Genomic DNA, 6,402 nt, shown 5'->3' with positions numbered 1-6,402 from the left:
GAAGCAGTATTGGTTCCCCAGGTGTCTGGGGCCCCAAGACTAGGAATGGCGCAGGGCTCAAACTAGGAGTATAGAACGGCGAGGTGGGGGGATGGATTGGTGTAGGGAGTCCCGGCGCGGAGCGCTGCGCTATAGACTTACCCCAAGAGGCCTGAGGATAGTAGTCCATAAATTTTTTTTTTAAAGTTTTCAAAACCTAGAGAAATCAAACAATTGCAGACACTGTGCACCCCATCTATATCTGTCTCTATTAGAGACTGTGGGTCAGAGAATTGAGACTCCACAGAAGGTACTTAGTGACTGAGCTACTTTCCAAACTGAGCTCAACTGGTATGTTACTTCTGAGTCTAAGAGAATTTGAACTCAGTACTGAGCTTTCTATTTTGGATCTAATGTTTTGACGTGTCCCTGCTTCTGTTTTCTTCCATGTCCTAACTTTCTGCCTTATTTCATTTTCTAACTTTATAATTATATGTAAATATGAGATGAAATTCTTGGAGATCCTTGAAGGAAATACTTTCAAATACTATGAAGAGAATACTTTCATATCACTTCAATCATTTGATGGGGCTATGATGTGATTCAGAGATAGAATGCTTGCCCAGCTTGGGCAAAGCCATCCTCAGCATAAAACCAGATATGATGGTTTACTTCTGTAATCCCAGCACTCAGGAGATGGGAAGAGGAAGATCAGAAGTTAAAAGTTATCTTTAGCTTCACAGTGATTTGGAGGCTAGTTTAGGATTTGTGAGACCCTGTTTCAAAAAACAAAGTAATAGCAGGGAGTGGCAGTGCATGCCTTTAATCCCAACACTTGGGAGGCAGAGACAGGCAGATTTCTATGAGATCAAGGCCAGCCTTGTCTATACAGTGAGTTCCAGGCCCGCTGGGGCTATAGGAAAACCCTCTTTCAAAAAATAAAACAAACAAATAAATGCATTTACTATTATGCCTTCAAAAACTATTCTTTTGTGACACTTCTTTTCAGTAGCATATTCCCTGTGCTAAATGTGTTGTGGTTTAGGCCATTGTGTATTCTGGTACATAGTGTGATCTCTCAGTGGTGAGAAGATAAAGTTCTCTTCAAAACATTTTTATGTCATGATACTTTTAGGCTTCCTTGTGTCTCTGCTGATAGTTGTTTTGACAGCTCTTTTATAGGTAAAATTTTCAGCTAGAAACATACTTAGAATAATCAAAGTATTGCTTTTTTTGTTTTGCAAGTTCTTCGCTACAAAGATCATTAGTGTACCTGAAGCACATGGCCCTGTCCTTCAAGGCATCCCCTGGACTCTTTGGAAGACCACATTAGTGCTCTAACTAAAGGAAATAAAGTCTTTCAGAAAGAGTGTGTATTGGTGTATTGAAAAAAAAATCAGTTGCCTAAAAGTAAGATAAGAAAGTTTTTCGTTGAGGGAATGGATTTTATAGGTGGCCATTGGCTTTCAGTGCTGACTTGCTGAAATATCACGTGGTCCTTGTGGATCCAGTGCCAGTGGTAGTACACATAATTGTGTAACAGTCGGTACAATTTGAAGCACAGTACATATAGTCATGTCTTAATCTTCACAACGGTACACCATAGGCGCTCTTGTGTACTCCTTTATAAACAAGGCCCCTGAAACTCAGGGAAAGTGACTTGCTTAAGGTCACCCAGCTCATAAGAAGTAGAGCCAGGATTTTGTTTTGTTGTGTTTCTGAAATGAGTGCAGAGCCAGGATTGAATCCATAGTCTTGCTGTAGGATTCATGCTATTAAGCCTCACACTGTCTGCCATGTGGCTTCTCTGTATGGGCTCTGCCCTGGCAGTGTGACCCCAGAGTGTTTTCTCTACCGCATTCTCTGGTTCTTTGCAGCTTTCCCTTCCAGGGTTGTTTAAATAGTAAGTTACCTTGGATTCATGCTTTAAACCAGTGATGCTTTCAAACTTTGATGTGCTGAAGACTCATCTGGAAGACTTGTTAAAACACAGGTTGTTGGGCACCTTCAGAGTTTGCTCTGGTTTAGTAGGTTTAGACTATGTCTATATTTCTAATAGGTTCCTAGGTGTTACACTGCTGGCCTGGGAACCACAATTTGGGGAACTTCGTTACGCTTTTGCCATGTCATAAATAAAAGTAGACAGTCAGGGGAAGGGGATAGTGAGGGAAGAGCCTACAAAGCCTTCCTAAACATTGGCATGTGGGCTCTACTCCATCGTCAGGCTAATGGGATCCATGGAAGAGTTTCTAGCTTCTAGCAATGATGCCAACAGAAATGTAGTTACTAGGACCTTATGAGTTTTGGTGGGATTCACTTTAGGAATTAGTGCTGTCTTCATCCAGCCAGACCACACTGTTCACACACCTACCTGGCATTCATTGATGATAGTCATTTTCTTTAAAAATCAATTATGCTTTGGGTGACCCTTCAACTGATTGAATTTGCTATTTTGATTTGGCTTTGAATTGGTGCTGTCTTGTTGAGTTCCCAACACAGGCACTGGCAGAATAACTAGGGGATATGAGGGCAGGTCAGTAAATGAATGGATAGTCCTCATGTGTAGAATTCCCAGAATAAGTTTGCCTGATCTGTATCTTAATTTAAAGATTTAGATTTTGTTTCTTTTAAACCTTCCTCTAATTAGTCCATGTTTATTGAGTCTCTTTAGTTTTTGACTTCCCACATTTGGCAAATCCATACTCTGTAAACAGCATGACTGGTAGAGTTCTGCAGATACAGAGCTCCATAGTTTCTGTGAGAGCAAAGGCAAATGAGGGCTCAAGGACCGGCCCAAAGCTACTTGTTGCTTGTCTAAGCAACCGTTTGCTTCTGTTTGCTCTGGGCAGCACATAAGCAGTCTTAGGCCAGCAGTACCACCCACTGATGGGTGTAGATAGCTATCAGTAACGTATAGCAGAAGTCTGCCTCCATCTGCTCCTCTCCTTTCCCTTGGAGGTTTGTGTACACCGTGTTCTCCCCCACCTTCATTATTCATCTTGCAGTGAATTCAGCGTCAGACAGTCTGAACTCTGCCATATGCACCTAGTTTAAGTGCATTTTATCTTCTGACTTCAAGAAAATCATATTCTCAGAGAAAATAATCACTGTTAATAAGCATCAGTGTAGAGCCAGGGATACAGCTATCTGAAGGAGGAAGAAGCCATATTTGAAATGGAATAATTTCAAGAATGCAGAATTGAAAACTACTGAACATAATCAAAGGTCCCATCACTGATTGTTTTAATTGACAATTATTCTATTCTATGATCTAAGAAGTGAATTTTCCCTCAGATACCATCATTTGTGGAAAATAAAATGGCAGTGTTTTTTACTTATTTTCTTTTCCATGTTATATATTTTCTAGTATTTTCCTCCTAGATTTAGAGTCTGTTAGTAATTACATTTATCAAGCAAGCACTAACAGTACAATGTGAGAAGCACCAATCATTTCTTTTGTTTCTTTTGTGAACAGATATATTTAGATTTCCAAATCATTTACTTTAAAATTGTGGTATAAAACAGCCTTTTCCAACAGAAGTGTCATGTGAACCATGTACATACTTGTATATTTTCTTAGCAATATTTTTAAAATGTAAAGAAATCAAGTGAAATCAATTTTAATAATGTATCCTACATAAATTCATTGACATATTCAAGAATATATACATCATAAAAACAATAAAAAATTAAAGTGATCCTAGAAATCACACAGTGGTCCAGCGCGTGCTGTGCAGCTGCACCTTAAGCTGCAGAACGAGTGCAGTGGTCAACCAAACAATAGAGTTGCATTTAACAGAAATACACATTACACTGCTAGTTTTAAAATTAAAATGAAATGCCTTAAAATTAAATAACTTTGGGTTTTTTAGTTCTCAACCCTTTAGTCACCTTTGAAGAAGCCCCATGTGGAAAATGTGGCTGTTGGTTATGACAACTGGTAGGTCAAACCTTTCATAATCAAGCAAGTATTCCAGATAAAAACAGCACTGCTGCTTCTTCAGGGTTCTCCCATATGTTAATCACGGTTTTTGATGCTTCTCATTTTAAAATTAATTGTACTAAGGGACTAAGAAGATAGCTCAGTTGGTAAAGTGCTTGCCTTGCAAGCTTGAGAACCTGAGTTCTATCCCCAGCACCCATGTAAAAAGCCAGATATGGTAGTGTGTGCTTGTAATCCTGGTGCTGGGGAGGCAGAGACGGAAGGATCCCTGGAGCATACTGGACAGCAAGCATAGCCTAATGGACAAGCTCCAGGTCAGTTGGAAACCCCAACTCAAAAAACAAGGTGAATGGTGCCTGAGGGTGACACTTAAGGTTGAACTCTGGCCTACACACAGGTACACCTCTACAAGTACCCACACAAAATTAAGTGAATTAATGGAATTAGTGAACTGAAGAGTGAATAAATGAATTCATTTTTAAAGAGAGGATGGATTTATCATCTAGTTAACAGATTTGTATAATTTTAAATTAGATGCTTAAGAAAAGTTAGAGCTGTTTTTCTTGATGGAATGATGTCCTGCCTGTGGGGCTTCACTAAAGTGATAAAGCAAGCAGATTTGCTGTGTGTCCTGTTTGAGTTGAGCTCACTCTCCAGCTCCTCCACGTGTGTCTTTGTAGTGTAGAGCATGCTGAATTAACAGATGTTTTCGTCATCATCAGTATTATTAGTATGGCTGTGTTCTTTTCTTGTGAATTCCTGTTATTCTTTTTTTACCTTGAAACAGGCTCTTCAATTTTACTTTAACCAACTCCAAAGAGTTTGCCATTTCTTCCAGTGTAATTTGTCTGCTGAGATTCACTAGATTGTTTCTTGTTAGTGTTTTACAGGGTAGATTTTCATTTTGCGTAGTCATGTTGTTGGAACCCTTGCAGGCAGAGCCAGCTGACTGCTCCTGGCCTGCTTCTTTGTATGGCATGATTTCTTCTATCCACCTGCTCACAGCAGGTTGTCTTCGGGCTTGAAGAATAGCTAAATACTTCTGAAAATATCTGGAGACCCTGCTAAGGTCTAACAATTTCTGTATTTGTCTGATGTGGAGCTATTCAGGGTGTACCTTTGAAGACTTTTTTCCCCTTTCTCTTATTCTTGCTTAAGTATTTCCAAGAGAAAATAAATTTATTATAACTACTAGTAAGGAACAGATCACAGTACTGCTGCATTCTGTATTGAATAGGTCATTGATATGCAATGAAGTAGAACTAATTTTCCATGTTAAAGCAGACAAATTTGGAATAGTGTCACATGAACCTCATGCTATTTACTGCGGAGTACCAGATTAAATGGATTACTTGTGAACCGACTGGAGTATTAAACAGATTATATAACATGATAACTTCAAAAGCCTAGTGAGCCTAGGTAATGTAGAATATTGCCCAAGCAGAAGAATATGAAGGAAAGGCTGTGAGTGTGTGACAGACTGTACACACTGCCTGAGATGTTTTTACAAGTGCTTGGCCACAGAATTTGAATGAATTTTTTTGAAATTTAACCATAACTTTCTGTTTTTAAATGAAAGAAGTTGTTTCACTTTTTTCCACTTTAGAAAGTTGAAAGTAAGTTATTTTTCTTGACAGAATTTTAGATGAAAATACTTCTCACAAGATCTCAAAGCAAATTTTAGTTTCAATCCTAATAATACTGTGTTTGTCCTAAAGTTAATTGTGTGTGTGTATGTGTGCGCGCGCGTGTGTGTGTGTGTGTGTGTGTGTGTGCATGCGCATGCTTGGGATTGAACCCAGGCTTAGCACTGAGCTATATTCCCAGCTCCTAGAATTAATATTTCAATAGGAAAATTAAATGATGGGACTTACATTTCTCCCTGTATTAGACAGCATGTGCACATGTAAAAAAAAAAAAAAAAAGAATTTACTTCATAGTATGTTTTCAGCCTGAAATGTTTTCTATGGTTTTAAGATCTTTCTCCCCACCCTACCCCCACTCCCTCTTAGAGGTAATTAGCTGTTATTTTGTACTATGTGCATGTGATTACTACAGAGTCACCAAATGTAATACGAAACCACATATTTAGGTTGTGTAGGACATATATAACAGAATAAGCAGAGGTTAGTATTTTTTCCTAAAGAAGTAGGAAATGAAAGAGTAATTATTAACCATCTCCTTTTCACGTTCCTGAAAACATCAATTACGGTTACACATCTTAAGAACGAGCTTGCCAGCAGAACAGAAATAACTCCTTTCACTATGTTTCAAAAATTTAATCACAGTTTAACAGCTGCGATGTACGCATGACTGTAATTTAAGATATTAACTCTGATGAAAGTCTACCTGCCTTTGGACAGCAGTCCTGGGAGCCGAGCAGTTGCCTTGTTCTCTCAGAGCAGGTTTTCTGATTTGCAGGTACTTGTAAATTAACACAACAGGAAAATGTCTTTTGAAGTTCCTGCCTCCCCTCCTAA

At 38.8% G+C, this 6,402-nt stretch overlaps 1 protein-coding gene across 1 annotated transcript in view; it reads left to right on the top strand.

Annotated features, from left to right (window-relative positions):
• Pcca (propionyl-CoA carboxylase subunit alpha) overlaps nucleotides 1-6,402 on the top strand; it is a 448,536-nt gene that overhangs the window by 340,085 nt on the left and 102,049 nt on the right. The gene's annotated exons all lie outside the window — the stretch shown is intronic.

The sequence above is a fragment of the Nannospalax galili genome, unplaced genomic scaffold (assembly GCF_000622305.1).
Source record: "Nannospalax galili isolate Female #2095 unplaced genomic scaffold, S.galili_v1.0 scaffold1316, whole genome shotgun sequence".
Lineage (NCBI taxonomy): Eukaryota > Metazoa > Chordata > Mammalia > Rodentia > Spalacidae > Nannospalax > Nannospalax galili.
The sequence above is the reverse complement of the archived record's forward strand: the minus strand, read 5'-3'. Positions and strand labels throughout refer to the sequence as shown.